At 39.6% G+C, this 20,538-nt stretch overlaps 1 protein-coding gene across 18 annotated transcripts in view; it reads right to left on the bottom strand.

Annotated features, from left to right (window-relative positions):
- The window catches only part of LOC117943090 (R3H domain-containing protein 2), a 60,748-nt gene extending 45,580 nt beyond the window's left edge, over window positions 1-15,168 (bottom strand). For 10 of the 18 annotated variants that reach the window (XM_034868991.1, XM_034869001.1, XM_034868997.1 and 7 more), the window contains exons 1-2: window positions 14,863-15,168; window positions 14,478-14,528 (exon numbers count right to left, since the gene is read on the bottom strand). The gene's annotated coding sequence lies outside the window, so the exon portion shown is untranslated. Of the gene's footprint in view, window positions 1-8,400; window positions 8,775-14,477; window positions 14,529-14,862 lie in introns of those variants that run through there. The other 8 variants (XM_034869000.1, XM_034869009.1, XM_034869002.1 and 5 more) reach the window with 3 other exon arrangements.
- Window positions 15,169-20,538: the final 5,370 nt, after the last annotated feature.

Here is a 20,538-nt window from a genome sequence, read left to right as displayed (position 1 = left end):
TAGAATTATGGGTTTCTTTGAACCAAATTGCCCCAAAATAACATGTAAGTGTAAATGTACGTTGTATGGAAGCCAGGTCAAATTAATGATTACTTTCATTGGACTGTGGGTGTTTGTGTCAATTTTATAGCATTTGGACGAAACTGTGATCCACTAAACATCCTCTGATCTTAGCTATGAGTCCAAATAATCCATCGTTTCTGAACAAAAATCGGTATTATTAAAAAGTGATGTTTCAGAAAGCATCCAAAAACATTCAAGAAAAAAAAAGAGTTAATTTGCAATTTTGACCCTGAAGGACAATAAGCTCGGTCTCAGGGAAGACAACACAAGGGTTAAATGGGTCAGTTATGAAAGGGGGTGGGGCTTAAGCATAGGGGGGCGGGCCAAACATCACTGATTAATAAGGAAAACTGAGTTCAATGACATAATGGCCGCCCTGCCACAGTCATTTTAATTTAATTTTTTTTTAAATTTTAATCTTTTTATTGATGAAATTACAATGGTGAAATTACAATTTACACTCTGTGTCCACACTTTGTTAGTTTACACACAGTCCTGAACTACACACAAACACACACACGCTCAGGATCTATGCAAGCACTAATGGAAAGATGTCAGAGAGAGTGGGCTACCAGCCGAACCAGCGCCCTATGACGAAATGTTTTTCTTTTCCTAACATCTGTACAGTTTTCAGATGGCACTGAACAAATTTGGATTTGATCGGAGGAAATCTCTAGAAGGAGTTTGTTAAAGTACGACATGTGGAAATGGCCAAAATCACAATTTATTTTACAGAAAAAATAAAAAAAAGAATCCCTTCAGTTTCAATAGAGCCTTCACGGGGGCCAGCGCTCGGGCCCTAAAAATGAAATTGGAATGCTACTGTAGAGGAAGATTGCCAGCTCTACCAGCTAATGGTAGGCTAACATTACCTGCAGTATGTTAACTATCGTCAAGCCCTAGGCTGTTTAAAAATTGCATCACAATTCATTTTTGATCTGATCCAGTTATAATCTTTAAAAATTTAAATCAATTTTTAACCGATTCACACTGCATTGTTATATCACTAGTGAAAGGAGCAAAAAAAAAAAGATTCAGATCAACTTTTTTATCCCACGCAATGATATTTGTTGGGTCCAGTGTTCCCGACACTATAAAGTCCACAGTATAAACAAACAACTGCGACTGAAATTGGAGTGAAGGGAAACATTTCTAAAGTTTTCCGATTATTGGAGAAAGAGTTGTGTATAGGCTAGTGGCTGTTTCTTGGTCAGTGCCTATGTTTTTTCCTGCTATCCTGATTTGTCATTACAGCCCGTCCTGCGAATGTTACCAAGCACACAGATAAGACCAAAAGACAGAACATAACTCTCTGAAGTACCAATGTAAACAATCTGAAAGAGGCTGGAGGAAGATAAAAGAAGAAACTGAAGTTTCTGGCAAGTTTAAAATCAGTATGTCTGATCCGTTAAACACTGGCCACAAGTTGTTACAGTAAATTTCAATGCCCACAGTGATTTAATATATAACTGACCACCAAACAGTGATCATTTTCTCACATATAAAGCTTAACAAAAGTACACTTTGCTGCCTGTCTGAATACAGATGCTTGTGAGATGGATCAGTATTAGGGCTGCACGATTATGGCCAAAATGATAATCACGATTATTTTGATCAATATTGTGATCATGATTAATTATCACGATTATTTGTTGATTTTAACCAAGACACATTTTATTGTCACATAGGCTTTTTAAAACTGCTTTCACAACCATATTATGCTACATTCTTCTTATGTTGAAGTTGTATAGACATATAGCTGCAACACATGTAAATGAAAATTAAATATCTGTAATAAATAGTGTAGGACTTTTTCTTTTAATGTATCTCTGAGAAAGCTCCTTCAATTGTTTTCAACAATAACGGATTAAAAGAGGTAGGGAAAGAGAGGGAGTGCAATGGATGCTACTCACAGAGTGACGGCTTACTCATTATGTAAAGGTCCAGCACAGGGTCAGCGGACTTACACACTTTGTGTGTGTGTGTAATGTCTGTATTGTCAATGCGCTGCATTTTTATGAACTATGATATTCTGGACATGGGTCACATCTCTCACCCAGGTCCAGCAGGCTCCGTCTCACACCCTGTTACTCTACGAACTGAAGTTAGTTATATTGATATAATCGACATAAACCAGATTGCAGCTGATGCGAGGACGCCCAAGAGCCCTGTGAGCTAACAGACTAACTAGCACTGGTCACTGTTGTCTTACAAACAACACAGAGGGGACAAAATGTTGCGTTTACTGGTAAACTGGTAAATCTTGTGACCGTCATATAACCAACTGCTTTCTGTTGTGGAATTTTCCTCACATTATACTCTGTCCTCTGTGAATGTCAACATCTAGAAACTAAGCTCCGCGGTGCAGGGAACAACTCTCACTGGGTCATGATCAGACAGTGGTTTACGGAGCAGTAGATTGGCTTGGCAAAAAACCCAGAGCGTTCTATGAAATGAGGCATTTAAAAAAAAAGAAGAAAAAAACGCTTGATCACGCAAATTTGATCGTGGGAAGTCTTAATCGGGATTAAAATTTGATTAATTGTGCAGTCCTAATCAGTGTCTTACAGTGAGATAGAAATCCAATGCTCCACGTTGCTTCCCGTTCCATGCAAAATCATGTCACTACGCTCCTACACCCTGTTCCTGTCTACAGTTTCTTGTGTGTACATGACTCTTCCACAGTAGCCTTCAATTCAACAGTGAGAATTATCCTTGATCCAAGATAGTAACTAAATAATGTTTTCTCAAATAGTTTAATCAATCACTCACTTACACACCATCTGATCGGACTAGAAATTAAATGACTTTTATCCCTATAGTATTGCCAAGCTATTACACATTTTAAATATGTCATATCAACTGCAATTAGAGCACCAATAATTTCATGTGCACAAATTTGGAATAATAAGTAAATTGACAGTTTTTACATAGCCCTTTTCTCAACTTTTTGTCATCCATAAACCGACTTACATGCTTTTGGACAATTAAATATATTCCTGATAGATTATAGTATTATAAATCACGCACTGTCTTGGCATTACAACAAGTCTTCAAACTGATCAATGTTTCACTTGTATTTTCACTTTTTCACTGGATGTGTCTAGAGGGTGACCACTGTCATCTATGATCTGCACAAACACCTCCATTTGCCACAGTCACACTTAATGACAGCTGGCTGGCTGGGCTGCAATGCCAAAACAGTGATTAAGAATTGAGAGCTGCCTGCCAGCCAGCCAGCCTAACCTGGAAGTCCGGCATCTAGCCAGTCAAAGAGCCAGACTGTGGTCCACTCGTCTCTTACAATGTGGCTTTTGCACTCCAGAATGGCCAGCAGGAAGGCGACGTGCCAGCCATGTAGACCTCTATTCAGCCAACCAACACTCAGCTCAGTCTACCACCTAGCATCCCCCTTCAACTGCTCTTCAGTGTCTCTCCCCAGGCACCTAGCCAGCTAAATATAGTGCCCTCAAATCCCATAAGCCAAAAGACCTACAGGTCAGGGGTCTGCAAACCAAAACACACTCCAAACAAGACGTATCATAGACGAAATTAAAAGCAGAAACAGCGGCAACCATAACAGGCAGCAAAAACATAGCCTCTGTCCTTTTAGCATTACCATTACACTAGGCATTGGGTAACTGCAATGTTCCAACCCTTACGACATTGTGCTAAAATAGAAAAATAGGATGATGACAGGCCGGCTGTTGGCTGTAAGAGCTGTGGACACAAAATGACATGCATACTGTACAGACCGGTTCATCAGTGTGAGCTAAACCGAGCAGGGCTGTGACTGCATTTCAATACAGCTGTGCAAATCCTCATCTAGTTGCCAACCTCCTACTTTTTCGGAACAAACAGTGATGCGTGAGGTAAGACTGAGTCCATAAAAATCCTAAAATAGTAAAAAGGACTTTGTCTTTTACTTTGATTATTTAGCTTGTTAAATTAAGAAAATCTTGACTTTTTGACATATAAAAATGAATTGCCATTGTTAAATTCATTAGATGCATTTCTCTCTACTCACTCCTTTCATGTGTGAGAGAGTGGTTGTATGGCACTCTCAACTCAACACAGATTAGGAAGTAGTGTTAATTAGAGGACTGCACACGGCAGCGAGTCGCTAGATCATGTAACTGACCTGACAGCAATGGCAGGTCAGTGCCTTGCTGCGCTATGCCATCTGTTTACCTGTAAAAGCCAACCACTCAGATACTTCCACATGCCTAAGGATGGCAATTTACCAATCCCCACCTTCTTCCTGTTTTTCGTGCTCTCTCTCTGTACGGCACCCTCTCCATCTATTATCACAATCATCTAATTACGTCAGAAACACCCACTCCTAAACTTGTTTTGGTTAAACCACATGTTCTCCATCTTCCTCTCACATCTTCTAGCATTTACTTATTGATTTTTGTAAAAAAAAGACGAAGTAATCTATAGACTTAAGAGGCCCTTTACTAAAAATATTTTTTCTCTTAGTTGCTTTCTAAGGGCCTTATCTTGCACCGGAACAGAATATGCACCCAAATTAGGGCTGGGACGGTTACCGCAGTCACGTGACGCATACCGCGGGTCTGAGTTCATCACCATTATTACAGCAAAAAACATTTGCCTGCACATTTGTGTATAATGACATATATTCATTGATTTCAATTACATAAATTTTGTCTGATGACATTGACATGGATTTAAGGTTTTCTAAACAAAACTTATCAAAAGATGGAGCAAATCCGACCTTTTGCGAGTTGGGGGAGGGCAATGTTTCATGACACATAACAACATTAACGTTAGGGAAGGCAAAGACATTTTCTGTTCTCAGCTAAGGTAGACACATTATCGTTACAGCTGCAGTGTTTACCATTGCACCTTAGCCTAGCAGAGTCTCATTCTGTTTATAGCTTTATTCCGATAAAATGGCACGGTTGAATTTGAGCCCACGTGTCCGTTTCGTTGCCTAAAACAGAGCTGCTTATATGGGTGGAGAAAGCAACAAGTTAGCGAACTGCCGAGTTGCCCTCTCTGCCTGCTCAGCTGCTAGATGGGCTGCAACATATGTTGTAAGGTAGTGCTGAACAATATTGTGTTTTAGCATCGACATCGCGATGTGCAGATGCGCAATAGTCCCATTGCAGGACGTCGCAATGTTGACGTTAAAACTTTTTTGCAGTTTGATAAAAAAGCAAACTTTCACCGTTCTTGTTTTACATATCCGGCCGACCCTTCCCCTTTAAGACAGGTAGCCATGTGGGCACCATGTGTGTGGAAATGGGTCTCTCTGTGTGTAGAAAAGTACCGTTAGCAGCAGCTACCGCTGACACAGTGATGCACATAGTTATCAATGGGTGGTCAGTAAAGCTACAGTTGTCAGTGTTTTTATGTTCACTGAAAATACAAACTAAATCACCTGATTAATGGAACAATGGTGTCATGCTAGTCAACCAGAGTATTTCTACATAATTCCCCTCTCCGGAATCACTTCAGAAGAGTCACAGCGCTTACTTGCTTTGGTGTTTGTAAAGCATAAAAGATTAACAAAGAATGGTCACATTAGAAAAGATCCTTTTTCATTTTTAATCTTCTATGTAGATGCACACCCTTACTAAATCGCCGCAGCAGTTGAGAATGATTTGTTATTTCCAAATAGAGCTATTTATGTCATCTTTTAAAAGTTACTTTCTTTGTGATAATGGCAATATATTGCAGAAAATATAGAAAAGTCATTTTTTTCCAATATAATGCAGGGCTATTAAAAGGGTTAAGACAATGTTTTTTTCGGGGGTAATGCCATTCACTTTACAGGCAGTAATAACAGAAAGCCACCGTGTCTTGAGAAGCTCTAGCTTGTTGTTTTATTGTTCACTTGTTCACTTTAGATCAAATTTGCTTTCTCTTTTCCTCACAACGGCACTCATACGCTACTCTCCGTTATCAATCCTTATCTCTTTGTGCGACTTAACGGGCACTGACGTCACTCACTTAAGGCACCCTGCCATTCTCACTCTAACTTGCGATTCTCTCGTAAGGGGGTTGTGGTATACCGCACTATGGCAGGATTTTCTTGCTTTTCAACCACAGTAGAAAAAAATCTATACAGTTTCAGCCCTAACCCAAATACTCATTGTCATCTATTACATCTTTCCCAATTCATTTTCCACATTTTATATTTGACATAATAAATTAGTTTTAGTATTTAAGGGTTTGGATTTTTATGGACTGTGTTAGACCATATGAATAACTTGATGAGTTAGTATGAATTTTGAAAATGGGTGTAGTTTCCCAAAGATCTCTCACATCACTGCAAGATACTAACATGTAACATCTGCATTGTGTCCACTACATTTACATTGCTGTGGTCTTCCAAATCAGTAAACTGACATATTTACATCAACAAAATAAAGCCACTCAGCACACACAAACATGCATTTGAAACAAATATAAGATGTTAATAGTGGAAGTTGAGGAAGCAAAACATTTAATAATATGGAGGTTGTGATAAGGGATGTCACTCTCTGAAAGAGTATTGCGGTTTTCAAGCATTCTATCATTATTTTCTTCATCTGAGTTTGTTAATCTAAACAAAAATGTGTGGATGTTTTTTAATTGCTTTGGATAAGAAAGTGTGAACCTTGTGACTTAAAGGCAATTACAGCAGCAGTTACTCCAGGGGTTTCTATTGATTTTTTTCCTTCCTTCTCCCTCTTAGGCTTCCTTTCTTTAATACTCAAGTCTTTTTCCCACGCATTGGCAATTAGTATGCAGGAGTGAAGCTGCAGGAGCACCAGCTACCTGGGGAGCAGATCTCAAGTCACAAAGACATAAACAACACCGGTAGTGGTCACATGCACAGACAAGGATGCACAAATACAATTTCTTAATGCAAGTTAAAAATGGACAACATTATGTCGGTCAGGGCTAAGCAGCTAGCTTTAGCCACTTAAGGTATTCATATATTTCTGTGCTCAAGAAAGGGGCTAAGATGTAGACTAGCAGATATCAGGAAGAAAACAGCATTAGCTCTGGAAACCTTGCACCAAATGGGCAGCTTCTATCTAATTTGGGGGTTGTTGTGGTTGTTGTCGGTCTTTTGCATTTGTAATTGACATGACCGTAGAATCATGGGATCATTGTAATTTTATGAACATCAAGCTAGTTGCATCACTTAGGACTGATGCATCTTAATTTATTATAATGCTGAAAGACATGCACACACATACAAAAATAGGCAGGCAATTATTATATAAACAGCCCATATCCAGCACAAGACAGATCTGGGCCGGGCCGAGTGAAAAGAAAAAAAAAAGAATAAAAGGAACAAGCGATGACAAGTATTGTGAGTATGATTTTGCTTGGCTATAACCATCAGAACAGATAAAGAGAGGGAAAAGCCAGGTCTAACACTGAAACAATGCTGAGGCCATTATGACAGATTGCTATTAATAGCAGCAGATTTTTAATTCAAGGAGGGCTCTGCTGTTGTGCCTTCTCTCACTCTTGTGCTGGCTCTCTTTCACCTCCTCTCTATTCCTGCACATTGCGTTACACAAATAAATGGTGAAAGCACTGACAGTGTAAATGTAAAGTATATTGTCTTAAGAAATCAAAAGGAGATTTCTTATTTCTGATGCATTCATAAACGGCTATTTTCAGAACCCCTGACTGCACCTTCGAGCCAAGAGGATCATTGAGGATAAACTTCAGAGTCTCATAAACCAGGACTTCCCACATACAGCCTTATGTAAGCCCATAGGTTGTCCTTCTTAACTGCACCCCTCCCTAACTCCTCAGTAGGACAGAGTTGCAGAGCGACGCCTACTTCTCAGTGACTCTCTAACCATACCAGGCGACCTCCACCCCCTCCCTCCCTCCCTCCTCCCACACATATGACACAGTGGAAGGGAATTCCTCATCACTTTATCATTTACTTCACGTTTTGTGCGTCTAAACAAACATTTACAAACATAAACTGACCACTGGCATAAATTATCCTTTAATGTATAAAAACATATACATAAAACCAATCAGGGTTCTCCTTCCCTATTGAAACACACTGATATGAATGAACTTGCAAATTATGTGAAGCCATCTTCCAGCAAGCCCTATTATGATTTTTTTCTTTGTTACTAAGGCATAATTAAATAGAATTGCTACAAGAATTTAAAGAGCAACAATGAAAAGTGCCAAGATAAGAGGCCATTATAACAGTGGCAATAGCTGCATGTTGAACTAAATCTCAGAGTTGTGAAAGGCACATGAACAAGCTACATCTCACCTACAAATTATTAACACTCACTGACAAAGCCGCCCGCACACACACACACACACAAACACACTTACTGTATTTAGAGTTCAGCTCTGTGGATCTCCAGCCAAGTCGGATCAGGCGTCTCACAGATAAAAGCACAGTATTACAGCAGCAGAAAGCGCTCTAGACCAAGACAGTGCTGACATTAAGTCTATCTTGCTATCTTACGTAGTACAGATGAATGAATTCCATGTTCCGCAGCATGTAAATTTCAGGTGTGATTACCTCTGTCACTCTTTAGCTCATTATACTTTCTTGTCTTCACGCTTTCCCTCTTCGTTCCTGTCTGTAGGTACTAACAGCGCCGTTTTGTTAATGGGTTTCATGAAAATGGATACACAACTCTTTCTTGACTGCCCCCTCTCTTTTTCTGAATGAAGCACACCCACTACAGGGAGACAGCAAACCTTGCTTCCTGACGGACTCCTTCTCTCTCGCTACTGCTCTTATGCGCACAGTTTGCACCGCTCCCTTCTTCTCTAACCCTCCCTTTCTTGTGAATTCTCTCTCTCTCTCTCTTACATATCTTGTTTGCTCTCTACCTCTGTGTAACAATATAATTGCAATGACAGGCAAACCAGGACTCCCAAGAAGCCCAGCTGTTAAAAGGGCTGCTTGCATCAGCTAGTATGTCACTATAAAATGGCAAGATCCTTATACAAGGTAGCAGTAAATACATTTCTTTCACAACTACAATTTAAGATTTGGTAGTTTTCTTTTGCCAAAAAAAGGACATAGGCCTACATCCGCAGGCAGGGGAGACTCCAGGCACACAGTGGTCCCCATTCATCAATATCCATTTCATGGGAATATGTAAAGTCTTTATCTGTAGCCTGTGTCTGACCAACCTGAATGAGCTCAAAGTACTGACAACTGCTCGTGAAACAGAGCACTGCTGCAATGTTAAAATAAAAAATAAGTAAAATGGGGGGTTTTGAAGGAAAGATAGTTGGGGAAAACTAATGAAACCACCTCATTAGCTCGGAAAAACCTTAATCCCATAAGACCACGTATTTGCATCTTCCCCTGCGGCCACCTCCCTGCTAAAACCAGCTGAAAGACTCAGTGAAAAAGAGGCAGTCAAAAGTTCAGCATCAAAGGAAACGTCAACAAGCAAATAGGTGAGGTAGCAGGGATGTCTGTCCAGGGATGTCCGTCTCATAGATGGTTGAGTTTGTGGGTAGAGGTGTGACAAGATCACGTCCCAGAAAAATGTGATGATAGGTCTTGTTGAGGTAAAAGGTTGTCTTGTGATATCACTACACAAGAGCAATATTACGTTGTACTACTGTTATTCACTCAGTTAAATCAACTGATGCTAAATTTCGGTACCATAGTGCAATAGTTCTTGGTCCTCCCTGCATGTTTCACATCGAGCGGAGCTCAGCTCCGACACACAATGCAAGACTATGTTGCCTCTGCAGCTTGCTCAAGTCACAGCGAATCACGTCACGTCGGTAAAGCGGTCGCAAGTGTGGTTAGTTTTAAAAACTTCACACAGACAGTGTTCGCTGAAATAAAACATAGTGGTCAAGATCGCGGTCCAGTTAACATTACACTGCCAAGACAGACAGACACAAAAGCTTAAGCAAATTAGAGCGCGAGAGGAGAAAAACTGTAGTGAGGAAAGCAAGAAAACAACTGTAGAGAAGGCACACACACGGAAGGGTCTTTTCACTTTTCATCTCAATTCCAACTGATCAATCCAATACACATAGGGCTGTCAGTACTAGCCAAAAATCCATAATAAGGCAACCATAAACACCCCTTTATGGTCCCCTTTATGGGAACACCATAATGACCAAACCTCTCTTTGCACTGAATTAGCCTCTATTTAAAATATATATATATATATATATATATATATATATATATATATAGATAGATAGATATTTTACACTTTTTTGTTAGAGGATCAGTTCTAAATACAATATAAGGGAGCAGAAAAAGAATAAAGAGCAACCATGAGCTAATTTTTATGGTGAGGTACCATCAATAGGTGCTTTCTGTAGTTCACTGACAAGACAAGGGACACTATTTACTTTTTTTGCAGTATGGAAAACCACTGTAGTCTCCCATAGATGCGTTGATATGTGCGTAATGAGTCAGGTAGAAGGTACCACTGTACATCCACATTTATAGCAATTCACTTTTAGGGATTACTATAGTGGTCTGTAAGTTGGTGGTTTTTAAGTAGTGCCCCTGTTATTACAATATTGCAATTGGTTCTTTACAGTCAACGTTGGTTATGTATTGGTTGTAGTGCTGTTACAATATGCAATATGAAACCGAAAGCGCGATGATCAGATCCCCGAACCTGTGTTGCGCTGTGAGAAAGCAGAATCGCGACACACCCCTTCCAACTCACAGAGTTATCCTTCCTGTCCAAATTACTAGATTACATCCCTTAAAACGCAAGTTGCGTACCAGGCAGACGCAGAGCTGACAACCTGCAGGTGGAGGCGGTGGAGACGGGCTTGGACATACATGCCACGAGCCGCTGTGGACTTGTATTTCAGTCCTGCAAGCGGTTTCAGGAGAAGTGAATGCGTGTGTACAACAATGCACAAAAGATCAACAGCAGTACACACTGAGACTCTGTTTCTTTTGCTGTCTTTTGGAAGGCTGGCCAAAAATCCCACCTTACTAGCTAATTAATTAGTCTGAGTTAAATGCTAGCCATCAGTAAAACAAAGGTAATGGCTTGTGGTTGTGTTTGTGTGTCGGCCCGCCCCCACATTTGCCAAGTGTTAATTTCGGACCCTGCACAGTACTGTGAAACAATAGCCATTTAATTTACTTTGTAAATGTAAAAGACCTTGATTAAAGAAGAATTTTTAACATGCTTGAATCATCTCCACAATGGAGTGTTTGTTTTTCAACAGTATTTTGTTACAAAGAAAACCGAAGTGTTTGGATATTTATTTATTTTATTTGGGTGTCTTGTTAATAATATGTATAGTTAATATTGTTCTTTGGTGTTCAGGTTATACAGGTTTTTCAAACTTTATTTAATAAAAACGACATAGGCTAAGAACTTTATAGAAAATGGATGGATGACATTTAGCACACAACTGAGCTATCAAGTTAAGAAGAGAATCCAACCAACGACTCCATCCTACACTGGCCATGGAAAAAGGTTAGTCTCAGGTTGACCACATGAATGGGATAAAGGGAATGGTCTGCACTAATGCCTCAAACCAAGCAGCTTCTTCTGCATTTGATTTGGGCAGCCAGGTAGCATCTTACAGGCCAGTAAAGAAGACAGTTAAGGGCTTAGAAGGCAGGAAGGAGAAAGGGGAGGAGTAAAGCAAGGATCAGTTGCCAAAGATACAGATCAAACGTTCATGAGTACAATCACAAGATGTGGCAGTCTCTACACACAACTGAAGTAAATTTATAAAGAAACACTATGAAATTGGTAAATAATAACCAAAAAGTACAAACAGCAAAAGGAAAAAAAGCCATAAAAGGGCTTCGCCAAATACAATTGTGTTTGAACATAACCAGTTTCTTATTCACTTATTACGGCTTTTTTTGACACAAATCTTTGAACAAATAAAGCTACTCTTGTATTAAGCCAATAGGTACTCGATCTAAAAGTTTTAAGTTTTGGCAACCCACGTCTGCTTTTTTTGTCATTTAAAAGATCTGCATGCCTACCCAATAAAAATAGAATAATGTCCTGTATTGAAAAACTTAAATTTAAATAAGTATGTCTCTCTGCACCCTGGTTGGTGCAAGACTGAGCCTGCCCCTAAATATATAACAATTTAACAACGTAATGTTTCATTCACACATCGTTGTCCCGGCATAGGTGAGCACATTGTTATTGTTAGATGAGCAACAACTGTGTTTGGCTTATTTTCTGTAACCATTGTAGTGTTTAAGCAGTGGGTGAAATTAGCAAGCTAGCTAACTAGCTAGCTAGCCCACCACTGCAGGGAGACTTCTTTGCCAAGAAAACAGATGAAAGCCTGGGAGATGAACAAGTTAGCTAGCCATCTCCCGGCGTTCCACCACCCTGGCACTGTGCTGCTGCTGACTGTTTCAGGCAAACGCTGTTTTGTTGCAAGTATCATGGCAGCAGTTTGGATATCCAGTTTCCCTTTTTGAATGACAATAGAATGCTGCCGCCTGATGGCACAAAGAGTTATTACCTCTAAAATAGGCGCAGAACATTCATACTAGTTGGCCGTCAACTGTAGTCTTTGCGGTGTTCAAGCCACAGGCCTTTATCGCCACTAGTTCTTTGCTGTCTGGCTGGTGTGTCAGCATCTTAAGGCCATGTTACCAGTCGCCTCCCTTTTGCTCTGATCAATAATTTTTATCAAAGCAGAAAGATATGGAAAACAGATGATTGAGAAACAGTGGAAGAGGAAGACATCAAGAGAAAGGGAGCTTAGAAAACAAAGACAACTGGAAATGAAGTGGAAAACAAAGAAGATGGAGAGAGACAGCAAAACCGAAGCAGGATTGGTTAAGAGAAGCAAGAAATAGGAGCAACAGCACCACGCTTGGTGCTCTGACAGAGATCTATAAATAGCTCCTCAAATCTCTCTAGAAAAAGCCACTTTTCTGCTCATGCTGCTGCAAACAGAGATTCAGAGACAGAAGAAGACAGATACCTTGCTGACGAATAACAGATCATGTCTTATCAGATAATAGCTGCCTATTTCAAATGACATCGCCATGTAAAATAGAGTATTTAAATTACTTTTCCATCAACCATCTTGGCTTGTATAAATATTTGAAAGTAAGAAGTGAATACTGTAAAAGCAACAAGGTTAAATCCAACGCACAAACACATGTTCTACAGGTGTATGCATCCTGCAAACCAAAAAAAGGATAAAATGAAATATCTGCATCAATTCTTACACTTGTCCACCAAAAATGTCAGTTTCTACAACTTATAAAGGGGGAAAACATGTTAACAGCAAAGCAGCATACGCCATCTTTCTCATAGCTGGCCTTAGCAACAGCAAACTGTTGATTCAATGACTCACCTCCAGCAGATCTCACTATGGACAATCATTTTCTCAATGATACTACACCAGCAATTTGACTGACTAATATTTAGGAAAGATAGGTGCCTAATGTACAGATGCAGAAAAAAAAGAGCTGCAATTAGGTGACATCTGGTACAAAAAAAAAAATCCTTGTGTATAGCAATGATGTACACAAGAAATACACAAACTGCTTCCTTAGCATTCTAAGGAACAGACAAATTGTGATCAGACAGTCTCAATATCAAATGTAACCACATTGGCAGTCCTTGCCTGCCACTTGGTGATTCTCTGCATCACATGACTGGCCAACGCCAATTGTAATGAATATTTATGTGTTCAGACACACATGCTGTTTTCCCAGAGCAGATGTATGAATCACAGTCTGTGCTGTGATCCCACCTAGTTTGGCACAACAGGCTTACCATCTATTTTCAACTTGAGAATCAAAATGTTGAGCTAAAGCCAAGAAAGGCCAATCATCACAGGTGTTATTGGCAAAGGACAAAAAAGCAGGAAAAAATACGGTGCGCCCATCAACGATTTCTAAATAAGCTCACTTCCTTTAGCCTCATAACCCACTAACATTCAACCATATTATAAACGATGGATTTGTAATTTCCAGTAAAATTGCCATATATTAAAAACAATATTTTTAAGGTCGTTTCTGACTATCAGTGGACACAACCATGTCATCGTATAACACCTTGTTGTCACCAGCTAAGGTGGGCTTTAATCGTGATTGTGAACAGCTACAAACAATTTTCAATCAGATAATTAGCTTATCACTTCATTCCCAGTCACTCCAGTCAATTATTCATTCACCGAGTTTCAGTAACTGTTATTAACTGTATTGTACTGTATTTATGTTTTTGACAGTAGCAGTACTTTGCTTTATTGTTTCTTCACTGTATGCATCTAACGTTACTACACCAAGTCAAAATCCTTGTCGATGTAAACCTCCTTGATAATAAATCGGTTTTCTGATTCTGGTGCCAGGCATAGAGAACGCGTACTTTAAATATGGTGCTTATCATAACGTTATGAAAATTGATAACCGATTAACATAAGTTATCTCAAGGCATCTCAAAGGTTCAACTCACCGTTTTGGTGTCCGTATGTCTCGAGTCCGTGTGAAGAATCCTTCAAACTATCTGTAGAAAGCAGATGGCAGAATGGTCAGAGCAGTGGCTATGCAGTTGACTGAAAATATTAGCTTGCACACACGCTAACAAAAGCTAGCTCACCAGGCTTCCACTGGCGAGTATAATTAGCCATCTACAACACCTAGCTAGCCATCTAGCTAATGTTAGCCCGCTAGCTAGCGTTTTCCTTTCAATGTATGCTAGCAACCCCACGTTAATAAAACTTTGCCAACCAAGTAGCATATGTTTACAGTTAGGTGAACCTTGTTATAAATCTTTACTAGCACTGTCAGGTCTCAAAGGAGGAGGTAAGGTTAGCTAGCTAGCTTTCCGAACGACTTACCAACGCTAATAATATAATGGAGCTGCTAGCTCGAGTTGGTTAACTGCGACCCCGACTGTCAAAGTAGCGCCGCGTGAGGGGAGAGTGGCATGAACGTTAACGATAGATGGCAAGCGCTGAGGAGCAAGGTAGTCAAATCCGTAACAGGAATACCGCGAAATAACAACAAAACGCTAAAGAATAAAAGGACACAAATTAAACAAAAAAGAAACAAAACGCTATTCCTTCTTCTCGGCTCCGGCTTGTATGTGTGTCAGCGTCACTTTTTTCCCCCTCGCCGACAGTTTACGTCAGCGGCGTACAGGCTACACATTTGAAGGGAGCCGTTCAGGATATAGTAGAGTTGTGTAGCTAGGTATTACGTTAGATAATACCCTACTGTCTGTGATAATACCTAACGCATAGATGTACACATGCACCGTTTTATCTCAGTAGGCATACTTCTCTTTAGTTGGAAAGCAATGCAGGTTTGGTATTAATCATTCATCACATGAAATCGTTCGAGGTGCAATTCCAGTTAAATTTAATCCCATCAGCTATGGAATGTGTGTGATGTGAGGGGCAGTCTAGGATCCTAGTGTCCTGAGGGTAGATTCCAGTGCTGCTGGCCTGGTGTGTATGGTATGGAAAGCCATTTTAAAATGTCACTGCTAGGATATTTATTGCAGGTATCCACAATTCAACTGCTCCTACTCAAAAATAACAATTCAGATATCCACAATGATATTCTTCATGTTTGCAGTTGTCATTTCAGATATCCACAACGTCATGCTTAGCCTACTTTCAAGAATGAATATTCATATCTGCAATAGAATTATTAATAGGAAGAACTCCCATTTCAGATGGGAGTTCAACAGATGCCAACAATACAATTTTTACTTATTTTTTTATTTTAAATTTTTTAATCTGTGTATCGATCCCCAATGGGGAAATTCCAATTTACACTCTTTGTCCACATTTTTGTTAGTATCACACACAGTCCTAAACTACACACACACCCTCAGGACCTGTACATGCACTAATGGAGAGATGTCAGAGTCAGTGGGCTGCCAGCCAAACTAGCGCCCTGAGCGGTTGGGGGGTACCGTGCCTTGCTCAACATCACCTGGCAGTGCCCAGGAGGTGAAGTGGCATCTCTCCTACACCAATCCACACTCCCTACTTTTTGGTCCATATGGGGACTTGAACCAGTGACCCTCCGATTCCCAACCCAACTCCCTATGGACTGAGCTACTGCCAGCCCCTACTAGTCAAATTTCTAATTTAAGATATCCAAATTGAAACAAATTCCAGATTTCTAGGCCTATTTTGTCATTTTGACTATCCATAATACATTTGGACTAGTAAAAACTTAATTACGGATACCAACAATTTCTATTATGGCTAGTAAAATGTAATTTTAGATATTTACAATTAGAATCATGACTAGAAACAATACAGTTGCAAATATCCACAAATGTATGTATATGCTAACAGGTATATAGGATGCTGTTTTAACATAAAAAAAAGCTTAAGTGACTATCCACAATTGTATTTTAGATATTCATAATAGCATTTATTCTCGTTAAAATTGTATTCTTACTAGTTAAAATGCCAGTAGAGAAATCCAAAATAAGAACTTTACTGGTAAAAATTGTATTTCAAAATATCTTAACTAAATTTAAGATATCTAAAAGTCATAAAAAATGTTATGTGGCCATTTCAACATTTAATAGCTACAGGATATGTATTGCAGATATCCAAAATTCAACTCTAGTTTAAAAGAAAAATTCAGATAACCAAAATGACATTCTTACTATCTACAATTGTCATTTCAGATATACACAACGTCATTCTTCCTATCCAGAATGAACATTCCAGATATCTGTACTACAATTCTTATTAGGCAGAACTTGCATTTTAGAGCTCTACAATACACTTGTCAAAACTAAAATGAGCCATTTTGGCGTTCATTATTATTTGTTACCTTAACTTCAAACACTGCGTCCGTTAGTATTTTAGATATATAAGTTACATTCTGGATGGGAAGCCTTACTATTATACATATCCACAATTGTATTTTCCTAGTAAAATTGCAGTTCATATCCGTAATGACATTTTTACTAGTCAGAATGTATTTTGGAGAGTCAAAATTACAATATCGATATCTGGAACGTTTGTTTCATTTTGCATATCTGAAATTAGAGTAGTAATATTTCTATTGCAGATTACTGAAATGTTCATTCTGGATAGTAAGATTGACATTATGAATGTAGGGGAATTAGGACCCAAAGATCTCACAGAGATAACAGGCAGGTAGGAGAGTGTTTAGCTGAGGGTTTATTTTACAAAAAGATTCCAAGGAAACACAGTGATCAAAATGGCAAAATCTCAAAAATCCAACAGGTCAAGGAAAAAGAGAACCAAAATATTAGAACACAGACACTGGTAAGACTCACAAGGGGAAGACGGCTCACAGGGAAGGCAAACATGAAACACACCATTTCGAACACACAAATGCCCAAAAGGATCTGACAAGAGACAAGGGGAGCGCAGACACTGAATACACTGGGTAATGAGGTAACAAGAGGCAGGTGACACAAGGGCCCTCAAACAGGTGGAAGACATCAGGTAATCACAGGAGCGGGAAAACACAGGAAATAAAATGAAAGACAAGACAGCACAGAAAACCAGACTATCAAAATAAAACAGGAAACAGAACATGCAGCCACTCACAAGGGAACACAAGACAGAAACTACAACACCAGACCAGGGAGGAAACAAGGACTAAAACATATACAAGACCGGAAACTAAGAAAAGGAAAAAATATATACAGTATATAACAAAACGCCAAAATGTATATAACAAAACACTAAACCACAACAGACGTGGATATCTGAAAAGACAATTGTAGATAGAAAGAATGTCATTGTGGATATCTGAATTGTTCTTTTTGAATAGGAAGAGTTGAATTATGGATATCTGCAATAAATATCCAGTCTAGCTATTTCATGTTTAAACTGCCAATTAAATTTTAATCAATTTTTATATCTTTTATTTAGTTTTGACCAGTACAAAGTTGTAGATATCTTGAAATACAATTTTTACTAGTAAAAATGTTACTGTGGAGTTCTTTAATTACCATCATAACTAGTGAGAACACAAATGTATCAAGGATAAATGCTATCATGGATATCTAAAATGTGATTACAAATAGAAAGGTGGTTTTATTAAATGTTAAAAGTGCTTGCCATAGTACCCGGGTGGTGATCTTTAATGATTCTCGTAGCCTTTGTCTTGCAATGCCTGATGTACAGTAAATATCCTTTAGGCAGGGTTGTAAGCCAAACGAATCGCTCTCTGCAGGGCATTGAGGTCCTGTTCAGTGCAGTTTCCGTATCAGTAATTATAGGCCGTGTTAAGCAACTGCAGCCTTTTATGAAGCATATTTTTCTACAGAATATCTCCCACATACATTAAATGATTGAGTTTTAACCTCATTTTAATTCACTTCAATTTTGTTTATATAGTGCTAAACCACAACAACAGTTATCTCATTGCGCTTTTCATGAAAGAGCAGGTCTAGCCCGTACTCTGTAATGTTATTTACAGAAACCCAACCATTCCCACCAAGAGAAAGCACTAGGCGACAGAGGCAAGGGAAAACTTCCTTTTAAGAGACAGAAACCTCGAGCAGAACCATGGCTCAGGGTGGGCCGTCATCTGCCTCGACCGGTTGGGGGTGAGAGAAAGAGACAGAGACAGAGAGAGACACAGACAGACAGACAGACAGAGAGAGAAGAGACAGAGAGGGACATGAAAAATTGTAGCAAAGGGTGTCAAGCAGCAACATGGAGGCAGCAGGTGACTCCAACCACAGATCCAGACTCCACAGCTCCAGAGCCTGCAGGAAGCGACAGGAGGAGAGAAGAGAGGGGCGAGAGAGCACAAGACTCCGGGAAAGGGAAGAAGGTGAGTTAGTAACAAGCATTAATGGGATGAAGTTGCATGCAGATGGAGAGAAGGAGGAAGAGAGAGGTGCTCAGTGCATCATGGGAAGTCCCCCAGCAGTCTAGACCTATAGCAGTGTAACGGGGATGGTTCAGGACTCTCCTGAGCCAGCCCTAACTATAAGCTTTATCAAAGAGGAAAGTCTTAAGCCTACTCTTAAATGTGGAGACGGTGTCTGCGTCCTGAACCCAGACTGGAACCTGGTTCCTTAGGAGAGGAGCCTGATAGCTGAACGCTCTGGCTCCCGTTCTACTTTTAGAGAAGGATTTTAAATTCTATTCTAGATTTTACAGGAAGCCAATGCAGAGAAGCTAAAACAGAAGAGATGTGATCTCTTTTCCTGGTTCCTGTCAAAACACTTGCTGCAGCCTTCTGGATCAGCTATAGAATCTTTATGGACTTTTTCAAGCAGCCTGATAATAAAGAACTGCGGTAATCCAGCCTAGAAGTAACAACTGCATGGATTAGTTTTTCTGCATCATTTTTAATAATAATAATAATAATAATAATAAATTGAATTTGTATAGCGCTTTTCCCAAGCTCAAAGTCGCTTAACAGAGTAGAGACAGTGTTAAAAAAAAAAAAACTAAGGATAGGCAGAACAGAAAAGATGGGTCTTCAGACAGGACTGAAAAATTGTGAGGGACTCAGAGATGCAGATCTCATGGGGGAGGGAGTTCCACAGCCTGGGAGCTGCCCTGGAAAAGGCTCGGTCCCCAAATCTGCAGAGCTTTGACTTGGGGACGTAGAGGAGACCGGCTGAGGTGGATCTGAGGGACCGTGAAGGTTGGTAGGGGGAGAGGAGGACAGTGGGGTATGACGGGGCAAGGTGGTGTATGGCTTTGTAGGTGAGGACCAGGATCTTGTATGTGATCCGGTGAGATATGGGAAGCCAGTGGAGCTGTTTTAGGACCTGAGTGATGTGGTGCCAGGATGTGGAGCGGGTGATGAGTCGTGCAGCTGAGTTCTGAACCAGTTGGAGCCTTTTGATGGAGGTTGAGCTGATGCCGAGGAGTTGTGATTTTTAGACGGGATATCCTGATTTTTTGCAAAATTACGTAGGTGAAAAAAGGCAGACCTTGAAATTTGCTTTATGTGAGAATTAAACAACATTTTAACCTTCCTTAAGTTTTATTATGGGGCTGTTGAGTGAAATACAACTTTGTCTTTACCTTAAATGTGAACACTTACAGTCTTTGTATTTTACACATTATTCAAAGCCACTAATAGGTAAGTAAAGTTTGTTGTAGTTCCAAAGGTTTCCACATGTTGGCAGGCAAGTACCGGTCCACCGCACATCTAACCCTTAGGCAAAATATAGGCTATGGCTACTAGGCCTAAGACTTGTTTTTAATGATACATATTTACAGTTTAGGAGAAGTTCAGAGAAAACTTGATTGTCAATACAGCTTTTTTTATATGTCTCCATGTGATGGCTACACTTTCAAAAGGTGTCCTATTTTATTACAACACATATTGTGAGTGCATTTTTCAACCAAAAACATTAGTCTTCGTCTGTGTAGCTTCATTGTGAAAGTCATTCTTTTTCTTGGGGGTGCATAGCCTACCTGAAGAGCTCCTTACCCAAGTTTGTGAAATGGTGGTGTATGACTTACAGTGGGTACGGAAAGTATTCAGACCCCTTTAAATTTTTCACTCTTTGTTTCATTGCAGCCATTTTCCAA

Source organism: Etheostoma cragini, chromosome 4 (assembly GCF_013103735.1).
Source record: "Etheostoma cragini isolate CJK2018 chromosome 4, CSU_Ecrag_1.0, whole genome shotgun sequence".
Taxonomy (NCBI): domain Eukaryota; kingdom Metazoa; phylum Chordata; class Actinopteri; order Perciformes; family Percidae; genus Etheostoma; species Etheostoma cragini.
Note: the sequence above shows the minus strand (reverse complement) of the source record. Positions and strands in the feature narration are given on the sequence as shown.